General features: G+C 37.0%; 2 pseudogenes; both read left to right on the forward strand.

The window, feature by feature from the left end:
• Positions 1-1,290: 1,290 nt before the first annotated feature.
• Positions 1,291-2,230, forward strand: LOC106828907 (olfactory receptor 56B34-like; annotated as a pseudogene).
• Positions 2,231-13,894: 11,664 nt separating this feature from the next.
• On the forward strand, positions 13,895-14,850 carry LOC106828981 (olfactory receptor 56B4-like; annotated as a pseudogene).
• The last annotated feature ends 5,334 nt before the right edge of the window (positions 14,851-20,184 follow it).

Consider the following 20,184-nt stretch of genomic DNA (forward strand, 5'->3'; position numbering starts at 1 on the left):
TTTTCTTGACATTTTTTAGATTCTAAAAGTGCTGTTGTATTATTTTTCTTTCTTCATTTCATGAGTAATAAATATTTGTTATAATCTATAAATGGCATGGTCATGCATTCTTCACAGAGGTGTTGAGAGGTGGAGACTTTATCTTACACTTAATGCCAACAAATGAAGCAAAGGCAGAGCTTTGAAAAGGAAAAATTGATACCTAAATATTTGACAAGGCAAGATATTATTCACAGGTAAAGGCAACAAAAAGATTTCTCAGATATGGAAAGATTACAAAAGCATAATTCCCATGTACACTTTTTGAAACAAATACTTAAAAATATTCTACAACAATCAAGAATGAACAAAATCAGGAATATAAGAATGAAGAGGACCAAGTATTAAAGGACCAAGAATGAGCCATAAAATTACTTAAACGAAAGGGTCTAAATGTATGCATTAAGTTCCTGCTGTATTTCCAAAATACTAAACAAAAATCTGGAAGTGGTTGGAAGTTTGTTGTTAATTTTCCCTCCTTATATATTTTATTAATAAAATTGATGATTTTAAAATATAGCTTTAGGCATGTCTTTAACATTATTTTCATATTCAGAAGGGGGAACAAATGATATTCCCAAATGGTACTGACATTTTGGGTATGATTTGATGCGAAGAGCGGTGGAATTAAGTGCAGAAGATTAAAATTTTGCTGAAGTCTTTCTCACTTATTAGTGTTTTCAATATATGATTCTTATCTATACAAATCATTCACCCTCTGTATCCTCATATGTGAATAATAACATCTGTTTGGTGAAGATTAAATGAGATGCTTTTTGTCAGAACCCATTTGTCAACCACATGAACTGTTTAAAAGAAAAGCCTGGTCAGGGTTCTCCTTGTGGTTACTTATTCTCTTCTGGAAAAATCCCCAAGAATGGAGACAACACCTCTACCTTATAACTTGACCTGAAATTTTGGGTTCTTCATAATGTATGCATCTTATGCTTTGAGTCCATACTCCCCACATATAAAAAAATCTACTCAGAATTTCAGGAAAACAAAGCCAGTAAATCTTCACTTTTTCACTAAACATCTTTATCTTAAAATCTATTTTGGCTCTTCTACTGTTCTTATCTGAACTTTTTCCAAGAGTCTTAAGTGGGTTGAGGATATGTTATGTTAAAAAGGACTGAGATATCATGGGTGAATCTTACACCTCTACACAAATTTTAACCCTCAGCTCAGCTAACCACAGCCTATTCTTGTTTCCCCCTAATTCACAGGTAGATGCTGAGAAGAAGACATCACATGATATGGATACTGTCCTGGGTAATCAATAGCTCAGGGTTTCAAGAATGTGAGTTCATCCTGATGGGGCTCCCAGGCATTCATGAGTGGCAACACTTGCTCTCCTTGCCCCTGGCTCTGCTCTACCTCTTAGCTCTTGGTACCAATCTCCTCATCTTTATCACCATCCAACATGAGCTTTCCCTGCACCAACCTGTGCATCTCTTCCTTGGTATCTTGGCTGTGGTGGACATTGGCCTGGCTACTGCCTGGCCATTTTCTGATTTGATGCCAAAGCCATCAGCCTCCCTGAGTGTTTTGCTCAGATCTATGTCATCAACTCTTTTATGGGCATTTTCCTCTGCATGGCTGTGGATAGATATAGCCATTTGCTATCCCTTTCATTACACCTCCATAGTCACTGAGGCTTTTTGTGATCAAAGCCACACTGTCCATGGTACTCAGGAATTGTCTGTTGACCATCCCAGTGCCTGTACTGGCTGCCCAGCAAGATTATTGCTCTAAAAATGAGATTGACCACTGCCCTATGCTTGAACTTGGGAGTCACTAGTCAGGCTTGTGATGACATCACTAGTCTGGCTTGTGATGACCACTTGGCCTTGGCCTGGGTTATGGTTGGGAGTGACATGGGTCTGGTCTTTGCTTCCTATGCTTTATTTGCTCAGTGCTGAAGCTGAACTCTGCTGAAGCAAGATCTAAAGCCCTGAATACGTGCAGCTCCCATCTCATACTCATTCTCTTTTTCTACACAGCCCTTATATTAATATCTGTCAACCATCTGGCAGGAAGAAAGGTTCCCTTCACTACTTTTCTCCTTGATATGCTGCACAATGTCATGCCCCAAGCCCTTAACCCCATGGTGTATGCACTTTGGACCCAGGAGCTGAGAGCGGGCTTCCAGAGGGTGCTTGATTTGGGTGAAAACGTGGCCAGGAAGTGAGCCAGCTTTAAACGATAGAATTTTATAGTTGGTATTACAGAAAGAACACAGGCTTTGAAAGTACAACAGTCCTGGGTTAAAATTCCACATACACTAATTGCTAGGAACATCAATTCAAATCAATTTGCCTATTTATATATTACATGCTATGTGCAAGGCACTGTTCTAAACATTTCACAAATATTAAGTCACTTAATTGCAATAACAACCCTATGAAGCAAGCACAATTGTTTTTATACATTTTGCAGATGAGGCGAGAAAGTTGAGAAACTGACTCAGTTTCTGGTTGCAGAGTGAAATTAGAACCCAAGATGTCAGGCTCCAGAGTCCCTGCTCTGAATCTTTTCTCTCTATTAAACCTCAGCACTAATTTTTAAAACTGTAATTAAGATGACATTAAAAAGAATGATATTTAACTAAGTGAAATTATATATCACTTAGCTGTTAATAAAAGAAAATTCCATTTAAAAGTTGGCAGCAATTTTTCTTTCTAATGGTAAATATAGTAGGTCTTAAATCATCTCGAAAGAGTCACTGTAGAGAACTCTCCTAAATAAGTGACGAATTTGACAGGAATTATTTTGTCACGTTATAAACTCTTTGCCACCTCGAGTTCATTTACATAAAACATTAAGAGGAATATTTCACTTTTTTTTTGAGGTTATATTGGCTTATAACATTGTGTACATTTCAGGTGTACATTATTATACTTCAGTTTCTTTATAGACTGCATGACGTTCACCATCAAAAGTCTAGTTTTATCCTTCACCAGACATATGTATCCCTTTACCCCTTTTGACCTCCCCCTACCTCCTTCCCCTCTGGTAACCACTAATCTGTTCTCCTTATCCATATGTTTGTTTATCTTCCATGTATGAGTGAAATCATATAGTGTTTGCCTTCCTCTGTCTGGCTTATTTCTCTCAGCATAATAACCTCAAGGTGCATCCATGTTGTCACAAATGACACTTTTGTCTTTTTTATGGCTGAATAGTATTCCATTCCATTTTATATATATATATATATACCACATCTTCTTTACCCCTTCATCTGGGGTTGCTCCATATCGTGGCTATTGTGAATAACGCTGCAATGAACATAGGGATGCACAAATCAATTTGAAGTGTTGAATTCATGTTCTTTGGAAAAATACCCAATAGTGGGATAGCTGGATCATATGATATTTCTATTTTTAATATTTTGAGAAATCTCCATACTGTTTCCCATAGTGGCTGCACGAGTTTGCCCACGAGCAGTGTAGGAGGGTTCCCTTTTCTCCACATCCTCTCCAACAGTTGTTTTTTCTTGTCTTGTTAATTATAGCTATTCTGATGGGTGTAAAGTGATATCTCATTTTAGTTTTGATTTGCATTTCCCTAACAATTAGCAATGTTGAACATCTTTTCATGTGCCTGTTGGCCATCTGTATATTTTCCTTGGAAAAATGTCTGTTTATATCCTCTGCCCATTTTTTGATGGGGTTGTTTGTTTTTTTGTTGTTGAGTTGTATGAGTTCTTTATGTATTTTGGAAATTAACCCGTTGTCAGATATATGATTTTCAAATATTTTCTCCCAGTTAGTGGGTTGTCTTTTCATTTTGTTGATGGTTTCCTTTGCCTTGCATAAGCTTTTTAGTCTGATGTAGTCCTATTTGTTTATTTTTTCTTTTGTTTCTCTTGCCTGAGTAGACATGGTATTCAAAAAGATACTGTTAAGACCGATGTCAAAGAGTGTATGGCCTATGTTTTCTTCTGGAAGTTTTTATGGTTTCAGGTATTACCTTCAAGTCTTTAATCCATTTTGAGTTAATTTTTGTGTATGCTGTAAGATAATGGTCTGCTTTCATTCTTTTGCACTTGGCTAGCTGTCCAGTTTTCACAACACCATTTATTGAAGAGACTTTCCTTTCTCTATTGTATGTTCTCGGCTTCTTTGTCAAATGTTAGCTGTCCATAGATGTATAGTCAGTCACTTTTTTTAACACTCAATGTTACATTGAGCTTCTCTAATGAATTAAGAAAGTCCAACTGAAGTCCTAGGGTTCATTGGCAGTATAAAGGACCCCAAAGTCCTCTAAAGTGGAACTTTCCCCATAAGAGAAATAATATGTTTCAGGACAGGAAGAAGAGAAAGTAAGTAAAAAGAAATTATTTATTTCAACACTAGGGCATAGATCAGGGTGAAATAATGGTTCTAGGATGACCCATGGATATGGCTGGAAGATTCTTTTGACCCAATCACATGGCATTATGGCAGATTTTGGGGAAAAAAGACCAACTTGTGCCAGTAAACTTGGAAGCCAAAGTGTGAGAACTGTAGGCCATTGAAACTCAAGGATTGAATCATCTTTCCTTTGACAGAATGACTTAGACAGCAAGGGCATTACTATATCTATCAACAAGGCAGAATTGGACCACGTGCTTTCATCTGTTTTAAATAGTGATCCATATACCAAAAACAGAAGCATTGACAGCTGACAAACAGTAATGCACTAATGGATGGGTCAAATTGCCTGTTTCTCTTTCCACGCAGTATTTGGACTAAGTCCCTGAGATCCTTTAACATTTCAGGAAGAAAAAATAAGTCTCAAAAGAAAGGTACTGAAATTTCTTCTAATCTGACCATCCAAGAGATTGGATTTCCACTTCTGCTAATGGCTCATAGGACAATTCAGACAAAGCCTTCCAGTGCGACTAAGTAGAAATGATAGACAAAACATCTTTAAATGGGTATAGAGAGATTGGAAAGTAACAAATTAGTAAAAATTACGTGGCTAAGACCTGAGTGTCACAGAAAACTTAGAGACTGCTTTTCAGCTCCAACAAGTAAAGAGAGTTTAGAAGTTGTCACTCCCATCCTTACATCAAGAAAAGGCTGGACAAACTAAAAATCAATCGCTTTTCTTGGACCTGTCAGAGAACTGAGGCCACTGGGCTAACTGCCATCCTGGAGGGAGAGAAATACCCTTCATCGAGGTGGGATATGACTCTAATATTTTCTTTTTTCCTGGAGATGAGCCCTCTCTACAGAAAATGCTCTGAGTTTATTTCATAACATTAACTTTTCCCCTCCCCCTGCCAGAGCCAGTGGACCATCCTTGGATGTTTACTACAAGAATCTGCTGGGGTTCCTGGATATAAAGTGTGGGGCTTCCTAAGACTGCAGCCCCCAAGTGTTTCTCATTCTCAATCTAGACCACACTCATCCTCCAGCAATTTGTCAAAATTACCTTTGAAGTCTTCCTACCAGTTTGTGACTCCAGTAGCTTCTGCTCCAATTAGCCAGATTCTCTGGATTCACCTGCCTCTCCAAATTTTGGGGTATCAATTGCCCTGCAATGTCAATTCTCTAATGTGTCCAAGAAAAGTCATTGAATTTTCTTTTTTTCACCTTTTTTGGTTGTAAGGACAGGAGTGACATTTCAAAGTTGTTTACATGTCAGAAGTTCTAGTATTGGATTATAATTAAAGTACAAGATAAATATCCATGAGTCCATAGTGATAAAATAAGTGATGCAATAAATAAATACATACGGGAGAATATACAAACCTCCCATGCAGAAAAATTCCAAATAATTTTATAGATACGCCACCCTCAAGTAGGTAAGCCATAATTCTTGACTTCTTAAGTGCATAGTGACTTCTTTCCAAATGCCTTCCTTGGCTGCAAGTAAGAAGGTAAAACAAAATATATATATATATATATATATATATTTCAAATACCCAAATTACAGATTTTTTATATCCTCTTCCTCAGTATTCTCTGTAAATTAACCAAATGTTAAAAATTTCTTGAATCAAACTGACTTTCCAAAACTGCAGATTTCCCTGCAGACAGAGGACCTTTACACCTGGAGTTACCCTATGGCTGAGAGCCATAGAGACACATGCTCCAGAGATTAAAAGAGAGAAAGGGACTGAACTCTACTAGACCATTTTTTCCACATTAATCAGGAAGATTAAGACACTCATCCTACTCTGGAGAGTAAGTGAAGATTGAACAGAAGCCAGAAGTGTTATGACAATGGACTGGCCAGCACATGACCCAAAACATCAAGAGGAGGAAAAGTGTGCCTCCTTAATGTTAGTAAACAAACTATCAATTAGTATTGTGTTTAGCTGTGTATGAGAGACCCTAGATTATAGTAGTTAACCAAATTGGAGTTTATTTCATGCCACACACACACACACAAAATCAGGCAGTTCAGTTGTTAAGGCAGCTCTTGTACCATCAAGGGACCAAGCTCTTTTTAGTTACTACTCTGTCACTCTAAACTACAGCTACTGTACTCCACATTCAACTCCATATTCCAGACAAGAAGAAGGAAGAAATTTAAAAGGGAGTCTCAACAGACTTTTGCATATATCTCATTGGTCAGAAATGAGTCTGAGGTTCATCTCTAGTTGCAAGGAAGACTAAAAAGTTAAGACTTTTAGCTTCCCAGTCTTTGTGATAGTGGAAAGTTATGCAAAGGTGGATTTGAGTGGGTACTGAGTGAATTAATTCTCAGTAAAAACAGACAATACACATCATGTTCTTTTCATGCATTATTTTCAGAAATTGATAAAATATTGGGCCATGAAGAAAGTCTCAAAACTTCCAAAGAGTAAACAAGCTCCAAAGGTCTCTGAATCAACATAACGAAATCAGCACTCACTGCAGCTTTCTCTTTGGATTCTAAAACCTAGCAATACTACAAGATATTCAATAGTAATCAATCCATAATATGATACAAAACAAATGGAGAACCACTGACGAACAGAAAAAATGAGGTAACTCCAAAGACAAAAGGCAACTGTGATGGGGTTATGGAAGAATAGAAGCCAAAAAGGTGCACAGGAAAGGATTGCTACAAAAATAATGTAGAATCAGCCTGAGAGATGTCTGATACTAACAGAGGCAGAGGGCCGTAAGAAAACCAACCTGGTGATTAATGGCTGGTGCAGTAAGAACAGCCAGACAGGTCTATCTTTCTGCACATACACTCTTGGACCAAGAAGTGGGCTAACAGTCAAGCAACAGTGGTGGTGTTCCAGAGTATTGGAGATTGGGTCAGAAAACAAGACAGTGACTCACATGACTATGAACACCATGTCTCATGAGGCATGGGGAGAAAGCTCAAAGATAAATCAATCTATTAGCACACCCCACCTCTCTCCTACAACAAGTTGCATCAAACAAATATGGCAGCATTCTGAGATTGCCTACTAGAAAGGAAAACAACCAACCAGAGACCAAGATGGCTTGGTCCAAACTTTAGACAGGTTTCTTCCTGACTATAACCCTCTGGTCTCCCTTTTCTTGGGGAATTTGCTTGAGAAAACTTGTAATTGTGAATTTTTTCTCTGCCCCTTTGCAATATATATAAATCTTCTCCTAACGTCTTGCCAGTTTTACAACCTAGGAGATGTCTCTCTCAAGGACCTGGGAACTATCTCTTAAAATGTAAATATCAAAGGAGATAGCACTCCACCTCCTAGTCTCTGTGAAAAGTAGGAGCCTAATTCTAAGAGCGCCAATTAGCAAACACAGATGTCCTAATCACAGACAAAAATATTTGCAATCTCTCAGGAATAATTCGATGTGCTTGACACATCCTGTTGATCAATCTCCCCCTAAAGTCCTCCAGTACTTTTCCACTAGCTCAATCCAGGGCTTAAATGCATTCCACCTGACACCTTACCCCAGCTGAACCCTGCCTTTTCTTTTGCAGAACTGAGTATCCAGACTTGGGCTGTTCACTCTTCCCCATTGCTGGTAATAGGATCAGAATGAAATCAACTTTCATTTGTTCATCTTGTCCAGGGTTTTTCTTTTTTTTGATGAGGAAGATTGCCCCTGAGCTAACATCTGTGCCAATCTTCCTCTATCTTGTATGTGGACGCTGTCACAGTGTGACTTGATGAGCAGTATGTAGGTCCACACCTGGAATCCCACAAATACCAGGCCACTGAAGTGAGCATGTGAACTTAACCACTAGGCTACTTGGCCAGCCCCAGTACAGTTTTTCTTTAACACCAAATACAGCCGTCTATTTGAGCAAAATCAATATGAAAGAGTAGCATTAAAGTTAATAAGCACTACCCACATCTGAAGAGAGAGAACAAATTCAGAATCAACCAAAAAGGCTCCTCATAAGGTAACTTTCTCTATGCCAGTTCTCTACTTCAGGATGCCAGTCCCTCATCCCTTCATGTGTAGGGGTGGTGACAAGCGCTGTTATTAGCCTTAGGTAACTGCACTATAACTTAGCATCTCTTACTGATGACACCCTTATCAATAGTCCCTTTGGAAGTAATCTCATCTCAAATTATTCTAGTTTGAGAAATAGCAAACGTTGGCAAGGGTGTGAAGAAAAGGGAATTCTTGTGAACTGTCAGTGGGAATGTAAATTGGTGCAGCCACTATGGAAACAGTATGGAGGTTCTTCAAAAAATTAAAAATAGAACTACTGTATGATCCAGCAATTTCACTTCTGGGTATTTATCTGAAGAAAACAAAACACTAATTCAAAAAGATATATGCACCACCATGTTCATTGCAGCATTATTTACAATAGCCAGGTTATGGAAACAACATAAATGTTTATCAATGGATGAATGGATAAAGAAGATGTGTTATATACAACGGAATACTATTCAGCCATAAAAAAGAATGAAATCTTGTCATTTGCCACAACATGGATGGACTTGAGGGTATTATGCTAAGTAAAATAAGTCAGACAGAGAAAGATAAATACCATATGATCTCACTTATATGTGGAATTCAAAAACAAAACCAAGCTTACAGATACAGAGAACAGATTGGTGGTGGCTGGGGGGGGGGGGTGGGGAGGGCAGGGTGGTATGAAATGAGTGAAGGGGGTCAAAAGGTACAAACTTCCACTTACAAAATAACTAAGTCATGGGGGGTTGGCCCAGTGATGCAGCAGTTAAGTGTGCACATTCCTCCTTGGCGGCCCAGGGTTTGCCAGTTCAGATCCCGGGTGTGGACACGGCATTGCTTGGCAAGCCATACTGTGGTAGGCATCTCACATATAAAGTAGAGGAAGATGGGCATGGATGTTAGCTTAGGGCCAGTCTTCCTCAGCAAAAAGAGGAGGATTGGCAGCATATGTTAGCTCAGGGTTAATCTTCCTCAAAAGAATAAATAAATAAAAATTAAAAAATAATGTCATGAGGGGGCTGGCCCCGTGGCCGAGTGGTTAAGTTCGCGCGCTCCACTGCAGGCGGCCCCAGTGTTTCGTTAGTTCGAATCCTGGGCGCGGACATGGCACTGCTCATCAGACCACGCTGAGGCAGCGTCCCACATGCCACAAGTAGAAGAACCCACAACGAAGAACACACAACTATGTACCGGGCGGCTTTGGGGAGAAAAAGGAAAAAATAAAATCTTTTAAAAAATAAAAATAAAAAAAATAATGTCATGAGGATGTAATATATAGCAATATACACCATACACAATATGGTGGGGATAGTTAATAACACTCGATTACATATTTGAAACTTGCTGAGAGAGAGTAACTCTTAAAAGTCCTCATCACAAGAAAAAACATTTTGTAACTATGGATGGTGACAGATGTTAACTAGACGCATCATGTCACAATATATACAAATGTTGGATCATTATGTTGTACACCTGAAGCTAATATAATGTTATGTGTCAATTATACCTCAATAAAAAACATTTTTTTTTAATTATTCTAGTTAGAGTGGGCTGTCTTTTCCCTACTGGGATTCCATCTACTACAATGCTCATTCATTCAGTTAAGCAGTGTAGAAGTTATTACCAAAAGCAGTTTCAATGTCGTGATAGGACACATTTTAGATGGCCGTCAATTAAAAAGGTGAGGATTTGAAGGCAATATACAAAGACGGCTCTTACAAGAGGTTAGATCAATGAAAGGCAGACCCTGAGGACACAGGAGTGATATGAGAAGCCCTGGGAAGACCTAGGCAGAAGTACATGGAATAGAGATATTTTTGAAGTTGGCAGTCCTTGGAATCTTCACATATTGAAGTGCATGATATGGAAGAGAGGAAGACTGTTGACAAAACAAAAGGAGTCACAGGCAGTTCTCTATGTCACTTGGCCTGAAAGTACAAACACGTTCCAGCACCAATGATATATTACAAAACAATTTGGGCATGATGGAATTTCGCATTTGCCTTTGTGCAATTTGTCCCCTACAAACACTGGCTGAATGAAAAAAACTGCATCAAGGTGAAGACAAACTGCATGGGAATACACAAGACACACACACACACACACACACACATCCCTAACATCTGTGAGCTACCTTCATTCACTTCACAACTTTCCATCTGATTTCAGATAAAGCTCCTTCTACCACTTCACAGTAACTCACAAGCTGCAACCCTTCCACCCATTTCCACAAGCAAATTTCATGTCTTTTTCAAAGTGCTATATTCATTGTAGGATTTGTGTTTTTCTTAACCATTTAACATGTGTAAGACTGCGACTATTTGTATTAGTTTTCTTTTTTATGTCACTGATGACATTTTTGAGTGCTGTGCTCCTAATGCCATTTTTCCATAAATCTTGTGGTTTTTCTTGTGGGATTTTGCATAGCACAGTGATTTTTAAGAGCTGACTGTACTTTCTAGAGTGAGTGGGGAGGAAACCAAGCCTAGACAGAAGAGAGAACACACCTTCTTCCAACAATCCAAGCTGGCAGAGCCGTCTATCTGGTGGGCCTGCCACCTGGGACCACGTTTGAGTAGGAGTGTTCCCTGAAGTGATCAAGACAAGCCTCCAAAGTCACTGGGGACCCTTCCTGCTGGAGTGAGACAACAACTTGCCCTGGGAGTAGTTAGATGTGACTGAGGAGTGCCATGAAATGAGCCCAGGGAGAGTTATACCAAGACCAGGTCATTTCATGGCTGTGATTTATAACCCAAATTCCAGGAGTGGTATGGAGAGGAATAGATCTGCTCTGAGCAAAAAAAATGCCAAAGACAGGCAGCAACAGCCAGGAGAGGGGAAGCAGCCCAGAAGTAGATACCAGCCTGAAGGCATCTTCATGGTTCCTCCTGCAGTAGTAAGTCAACCAGCCAATGTCATGGACTCTGAGAGGGGAATCAATGGAGGCAACCTCTCTTGGGTTCTGTCCTGGTCTATGTATCTGGCTCACCATCCTTGGATTTTTCAATGTGCCTTTCTTTACCTTCCATCAGGTTCTTCACTTGTGCAAAGGTTAGGAGCTATATCTGGGAATGAGGCCGAAGTGATGAGGCTGAGCTCTGAAATGGCCCTGTTGGAGCCAATGGGGCTCTCTAGCCAGAGGAATATGAAAAGATCTCCTGTCTGTCACAGTGTCATGCACACAGGAGGCTCTCAGTAAAAAGTTGGTGCGTAAATAACCAAACTAAGTGATTCTTGAATAATAAATTATAAGGCAAAGATTCTCAAAATAAGAGGATTTTATGAATCACAAGGCCCAATTCTCTCATGATCTAGAACTCTTACAGTATATAAAATACACTGTTATCTTGTTTTATTTGTAAAATACAGAAGCCAACACCATTCTCAATGAAAAATTTAATAGACTTTTACCAAATAAACCAAAGAGGGGAAATGAGACTTGCTGTTTCACTATTGTTTCACATTGCTCTGATTAAAATAAAACAGGAAAACGTAGATAAGAGGTAGAATATTTGGAAAAGAGAGTCTCAAATTTTCACTTGTATAATATTTGTGAGATCTTACTAGAAAATCAAAGAGAGAAAAATGAACTGAAAAAAGTTTTCAACTAAAAGTAAAATAGTAAAGTGAATCCAGGCAAAATAACAGAAATCAGCAGGCTTCCTATGTACCAGTAACAATTAATTAGAAAATATTCCCTAGAAAAAAAAATGCCACTCAAAAAACTTCACATATTGTAAAAAAAAAATGGTGTGAAGTGTTGAGACATATAAATAATGCCTTTTAGTGACAGATGTAAAAGAAAATTTAAGTAAAGGAAGAGATACATCAAGTTTCTGAATAAGAATGAAAAATATTTTTAAGATTTTACAAATTAATTTTTATATTTCATAGGATCTCAATTAAATTTAAACATTTTGTAAATCAACAAAAGAATTTAAAATATTCCTGGGAGTCTAAACACTAAAAAGAGCTTTAAAATTTAAAATTTTAAGTGGAAAAATATCTATTGTTACACCTGCAACTAATATAATATTGTATGTGCACTATACCTTAATTTACAAGAAGATCTATTGTAATTTAAATCTCTTATAAATCTAGAAATGTATTAGTCACTATAGCGTTCTCATCACAAGGCACAAATAGAAAAATGGAGCAGAATAAATTAGACCCAACACATGTAAGAACTTACTGGATGCAAAAGGAGGCATCAACAGTTAATGGAAAAAGAAACTAAAATTATTGTTTTATATTTGGAGAAAAATAAAATAATACAAATATATTCTTTTCACTGTAGACCAAAATCTACTCAAGATAAATAAGTTACATTTTTGTAATGAACCATTAAAAACAGAAAAAAAGTAATGAGAAATGAATAGTAATCAAAATTATGAGTTGATGATTTTCTAATCCATTCAAGGTATGTTGTCATTTTCCCTTTCTGATAAGATAACTTGAAAATGTTCTACAGCCATGCAAGATTTGAATCAAAATAAAGACCTCACAAATGGAGAAATACTGTTATGAAAAGATATACGATGAACATTGATTTCACTTATGTATAAATGTGAAAATATTTAAATGTAAAACTGTGGCAATTATGGCAACTAAATCTAGTACATGTTAAAATCCCCTTAAGAAAAAAAAATATGGTATTGTGCATTTTTAAAATAATGCCCTTGGGAAAATCCCATTCAAATTTAGAAGTGTTAGGAAAGTTACTGCTAATTTAATCATCTTGCATATTTCAGTATTTTAAAAAATCAGTAAATTGAAAACTATGGGTTTTAATATGTTTTCAATTTAACTTTTGTGATCAGAAGGGGAAAAGAGGTTATACCTTAAAAGAACCATTTGTATCAAGCCATCAGAAATAGTTTAATGGAAAGCGCATAACAACTAAATATGGAATACTAAAATTTTAGTCCCTGATCATCTATCATTTAAAATTCTAAACTCAGATAAATCATTTAACTTCTATGAGCCTTAATTTCCTCAAATTCAAAAAAGCCCTTTCAAAGGTATTTTTGTGAGAACATCTAAACCCTATACAAAACAAAACCATCATGATAATTCTTGTTTTGACTCTTTTTATTCCCTAGAAGACCTCCAAGAAAGGCTATATCTATTCTGTCCTTAGTGTTTCCCTTCTGAGAAATCAGGCTATTCATAATGATTGTGTCTCCTGCTTTTTGTCCACGTCCTCTTGCTCCATGTAAAAAAAACACCATTGAGTGACATGGAGCCAGTAACTGATTCCCCTCTGAGTCTATTTTTTTCCTGCTGTAATCTTCGTTTTAGGGCTTATTTTGGCCACCTCAGTTACTTTTTAAGAACATTTTCCAGGTACAAAAGAGACATGGAGGACTATCACAATCAAAGGGAATATGAGTGAATCATATCTTTAAATTAAATCTGAATCTCAGCTGAACACTTAACCAAGCTTCCTTCTTGTTTTCCTTTATCTACAGACACTAAGGATTAAGATGCTCCAAGTTATGAATATCTCCCAGAGTATAACCAATAGCTCAAGACTTCAAGTGTCTAAGTTCATCCTGAGGGGATTCCCAGGCATTCAGGAGTGGCAACACTAGCTCTTCTTGCCCCTGGCTCTGATCTGTGTCTTAGCTCTTGATGCCGATCTCCTCATCATGATCACCATTCACCATGAGTTTAACCTGCACAAGCCCATCAATTAGTTCCTTAGTATCCTGGCTGTAGTGGACATTGGCTTGGCTACTACCATCATGCCCAAGATTCTGGCTGTCTTTTGGTTTGATGACAAGGCCATCAGCCTCCCTGAGTGCTATGCTCAAACATATGCTGTTCACTGTTTTATTAGCATGGAGTCAGGCATCTTCCTCTGCTTGATTGTGGATAGATATGTAGTCATCTGCCCCCCACTTCAACACACCTCCATAGTTACTGAAGCTTTTGTGGTTAAAGCCATAGTATTCATGGTACTTAAGAATGTCCTATTGACCATCCGAGTGCCTGTACTGGCTGCCCGGAGACACTGCTGCCCCAAAAATAAAATTGAGCACTGCATGTGCTCTAACCCAGAGGTCACTGGCTTGCCTATGATGACATCACCATTGATAGGTTTTTATCAGTTGGCTTTGACATGGGTCCTTCATGGAAGTGACATGGCTCCAATCCTTATTTCCTATGTTCTGATTTTTTGCGCTGTGCTGAGACAACTCTGCTGAGGCAATAGTCAAGGCTCTGAGCACCTGCAGTTCTCATCTCATCATCATCTTCTTCTGTGCAACTATTATTGAAGTATCTATAGCCCCCCTGGCAGGAAAAGTACCTCCTGTCTTCCCTTCTTAATGTACTTAATATTGTCATCCCTCTAGCCCTTTACCCCATGATATATGCTCTTAGAGACCAGGAGCTCAGAGTGGGCTTCCAGAGGGTGCTTGGTTTAGATGGGAATATGTCCCGGAAGTGACACAAACTTAAAGAATGAGTTATGAAGTACTACAAAAGACCACAGGTTTTGAAACCCAACAGACTGAGGTTGGAATCTGATTTCCATCTTTCATTAGCTAAATATAATTTGTTAGATTCAGATGTTGGGTTTATCAAACACTGACTTCAGAGCAACTATTGTAAAGATACTCAAAGAATTAAAGAGTACCATGCTTAAAAAATTAAAGAAAAATATGAGGAAAATGACTCCACAAGCAGAGAATCTATTGAGACAGAAACTGTATAAAAGAACCAAATGGAAATTCTGAGGTTGAAAAGTATGATAACAAAAAAAGTCACCAGAGAGGTTCAACAGCAGGTCTGAGGTGGCAGAGGAAAGAATCGGTGAGCTCGAGAATAAATAAATAGAAAGTATACAATCCTTAAAGATAAAGGAGGGGCTGGCCCCATGGCTGAGTGGTTATGTTCACAAGCTCTCCTTCAGTGGCCCAGGGTTTCACCAGTTCGGATCCTGGGTGCAAACATGGCACCGCTTATCAAGCCATGTTGAGGTGGCATCCCACATAGCACAGCCAGAGGGACCTACAACTAGAATATACAACTATGTACTGGGGGATTTGGGGAGAAGAAGAAGAAAAAGAAAAAGAAAAAGAAGAAGATCAGCAACAGATGTTAGCTCAGGTGCCAATCTTTAAAAAAAAAAAGATAAAGGAAAAATGAACAGAGATTCAGAGACCTGTGATACAACATCAAAAATACCAACATATGTGTAATTAAACTCTCAGAAGAAGAGAGAGCAAGAAAAGAGTAGAAAAATATTTTGAAGAAATGTTGGTCAAAGTATTTGAAGATAAAAACATCAATCTACATATCAAAGAAGTTCAAAGAGTCCCAACTAGGATAAAAACAGAGATCTACATCTACATATAGAGGAGGCAGTCTACTAAAGACAAAAACAAAGAAAAAGATCTTTAAAGAAATAAAAGAAAAAACTCACAATAAACACACATTACAATTAATAATGACTTCTCATCAGAAATAACGCAGGCCAGAGGGAATAGAATGACATATTCCAAGTTCTAGAAGTTCTTGGTGTCAATCAAGAATTCTAAATCCAACAAAATTATCTCTCAAAATGAAGACAAAATAAAAGCAATTGTAGACAGAGAAAAAGAACACAGGAAATTCATTGCCAGCAGACTTGCCTTACAAGAAATACAGTCATATGTTGCTTAACAATGAAGATATGTTCTGATAAAATGCAGTGTTAGGTGATCTTGTCATTGTGCAAACTTCATAGAGTGTACTTCTGCAAACCAAATGGTATAGCCTACTACACACCTAAGCTATATGGTACTAATCTTAAGGGACCACTATTGTATATGTGGCCTGTCATTAACCAGAACATCATTATGTGGTGCATGAGTGTACTAAAGAAAATCATTCTGGAGGGAGGGAAATAACACGAGACAGCACATTGAAACCATAGGAAGAAATGAAGAGCACTAAAAATGTTAAATATAAAAGACTATATATAGATATAGCTTTCTCTTTTTCTTTTAAAATTTCTTTAAAAGGCATAGGATTATATAGAAACACTGCATTGGTGGGTTTATAACACATATAGATATAATATATTTATTCGACAGTAATAGCAAAGAAGGAGGAAAGGTAGATACTTTGGAACCAAGATCTTATATCTTATCAGAATTAAGTTTGTATTCATCTAAAGTAAATAATGATTTTAAAAAAAGAGGTGCACCCATAAAGCAATATCTAAGAAAATAACTAAAACATAGTTTAAAAATCAACAGAAGGCTTAAAATAGTACACTAAAAATATTTATTTCATGCAAGATAAGTAAAATAGTAGTAACAGAGAAACAAAACACCGAGGAACAGACATACAGAAAGCAAAAACCAAACTGGCAGGTATAAATCCAAACATATAAACAATAACATCAAAAGTGCATGGACTAAACACTCCAATCAAAAGTACTTCAAGGAACCGGCCCTGTGGCCAAGTGGTTAACTTCACACGCTCCACTTTGGCGGCCCAGGGTTTCGCTGGTTCAGATCCTGGGCGGACATGGCACCGCTGATCACGTCATGTTGAGGAGGCATCCCATATAGCACAACCAGAGGCACTCACAACTAGAATATACAATTATGTACTGGGAGGCTTTAGGGAAAAGAAAAAAAAAAAGATTGGCAACAGATGTTAGCGCAGGTGCCAATCTTTAAAAAAAAGACAGTACTTTGAAAAGTACAAATAGTTTGAAAGATGAAAGCTAAAATATATAAGCTATGCAAACAAAAATATAAGAGTGCTGGAGTGACTATATTAATATCAGATAAAATCAACTTTAAGACATGAGATATTTCTAGTCATTTAATAATGCTAAAAGGGTCAATACATTAGAAAGATGTAACAACTATAAATGTATAGGCAGCTATCAATACAGCTCCAAAATGTATGAAGTAAAATCTGACATAATTGAGAGAAGGAAGAGCTCAACAATAAGAGTGGGGATTTTAATATGCCACTCTCAATAACTGATAGAATAACTAGACAGAATAACAGCAAGAATATAGAAGGCTTGAACACACTATCAACCAGTTTGATCTAATTGACATTTATAGAACACTTGACCCAATGACAGCAGAATACATATCTTTTCAAGTACACTTGGATATTTCTCCTGGATAGATCATATACGATATGATAAAAACAAGTCTCAACAAATTTTAAAAGATTAAAATCATACAAAATATGTGTTCTGATCTCAACAAAATTAAATTAGAAATTCACAACAAGAAGAAATTTGAAAAGTCCCCAAATGTTTAATGTTTAGAAATAAAACAAAACACTTCTAAATAAACCATGGGTAAAGAAGAAATTATAAGGGAAATTAGAAAATATTTTAAACTAAATGAGAATCTAAATGCAACATATCAAAATTTATGGAATACATCTGAAGCAGTGCAGAGATGGAAAATTATAGCTTTAAATACCTGTATTAGAAAAGAAGAAAAATCTCAAATCCATAATCTAAGCTATTTTAAGAAATAGAAGAATTAAAACCAATGCAAGCAGAGAAACTAATAAAAACAGAACCAAAATTAATGAAATAGAAAACAAAAAAAATAAAGAAAACCAGTAATTTACACTAAATATTTAAAGTAAATAATCTGTTAAAGAAGCAAAATTTTATTTAGAAAAATGTTCATTGCATCATTACTCAAAAAATAAAATGAAGTTCATAAAAAGTATGTCTATAAAACTTTGTAATTATAGGGGAAAATTCTCATGAAATAATAATTTGAAAAAGAAAACAATAAAGTATCTTCAACAAGATATCTCCTTATCCTCTCTCTCCTCTCTCTTTCTCTCTCATATTGCAGTACATTTCTCAGTTAATTAAAGCACCTAAAGATGAAGATCATGTTTTGGGTGTGCTGTCTAGGAAACACCTCAGATGGATAAAGCAACTGAGGACAAAGCTCAAATTAAAGCAGGTACCTTCCCACTAAAGCATCATAGTCCCAAATTAGCTTCCATTTTGTTCACAGAGATGTACATGGAAATGACAAAGGGAAAAATAAACAAAATTTAAGTATTATGTCTTTCAAAGATTTAGGAGCGTATTTACCGGTACATAAGTGGAACCAAATAAATGAGAAGAACACGAGTTTTTTCAACATATATCACAAAGAAACCAAGAGCTCAGCTAACTCTTGACTATTCAAGAGTTAACGTAAGTCTTGGTACCTAACCTTTCAGCACCAGGAAGTGGACTGAGAAAGCTATACTGTCCCCAAGAAGGACATATTCTCCAAAGCCCATTTTAGATATAGGCCCAAGAAGATAAAGGAATAAGAAGCAGCTTTCAGAAAAGCTTTCATGGGTCACAGAGAGAAATGGACAAGAGAGTTTCTGAGAGAGTCTAATCAAGAAAATTCTCCAAAACTTCCCAATGTCTGCCCAATGGAGATTGCAAAATTGTTATGAATTAATGAATGTTGAATGTCTCATGTTCTTCATTTTTCCAAGTGGGAGAAGCTATTGTTGTTAAACATCCCTGTTACACTACTATATTTTTAATAGGAGGGTGAAGAGTAAGCAGATAAATGTTTTTTAAGTCATAGGTCTCTAGACCAAGAAGAGCCCCAACCAAATCTCATAGAGACGTTCTTGTATATCATCTGAAGATCCTACACTTTGAGCTGAGTAAAGTGCCTGGGGCTTCTGGGTCTCTCCTGTGGAGAGGATTTGTGCAAGTAGTATACATGGGAAGAAGGGAAAAAAACATAGTAAGTGACCAAAAGCACAGATGGTGGCAGAACAATTAGCACTCATTGCAAATCCAGGAGCACTCTCACATTTCCCTCCTTCCCTTGCAGTTGAGTTGGGACCATTTTAAGACAATACATTCAGCAATGAAAACGTGAACAAAAGTGATGAATCTCTTCAAGACCAAGGCAGTTAATAATTGGAGTGCCTCAGCTTCCCTCTCTTTCCCTGCTTTGGCAGCTCTGAAAAACGCATGTTGACATGACAGTTTCACAGAATGGAGGGATCCAGGATTCCTGAGTCACTAAATGGAGAACAGATCCTGTTGACACACACTGCACTTTAAATGAGAAAGGAATTAACTTTGTTTTGCTAATTCACTGAAATTAAGCAAAATTTAAGCTATCCTAATACAGACATGTTTATTTTGAGATGTCTACTAGACATACAACCAGATATGTCAAGAAACAGTTGATTATATGAATGTGGATCTCAAGGGAAAAGTCTAGGCTGGAGATATCAATTTGGAAGTCATCCTAATTTAGAAATGGTATTTTAAAGCCATACGACTGTCTCTAATTAGGAAAAAAAGTATAGATATGGAAGCTAACATAGAATCATAGAGTATTACCCTGTTTCATCTTTTTAACATCTGAATATTTGTGTGATATATCATATTTTCTATTACCAATGTGACCCCCATGCCTTGTTCTTTGTTCACGTGTCTAGCTCGAGCAACTGGCTCTTTATGGGCAATGCCTGTGCCTGTGTCAATCTACCCATTTTCTGCATGAGTAAAGAGATTTTTTTAATATAATAATTGTGATAATTCCTTAAATATAAAATGTAATCAATATCAACCTTAGTCTGTCTCAACAGCTTAATACTTTTTAAAAAGCATTCTTTTATATTCATTACCTAATTTCATTCACACAACAAACTTATGGTTATGATGGCAACAGTGTTTCAGGTGGTGATGGTCACATACAGTCTTGGAAGGTAAGCAAGAGAAGGCAGAGGAGCCTCTGGAAATATTGGAAAACTCATTTATATCAAATCT

Source organism: Equus asinus, chromosome 20 (assembly GCF_041296235.1).
Source record: "Equus asinus isolate D_3611 breed Donkey chromosome 20, EquAss-T2T_v2, whole genome shotgun sequence".
Taxonomy (NCBI): Eukaryota; Metazoa; Chordata; class Mammalia; order Perissodactyla; family Equidae; genus Equus; species Equus asinus.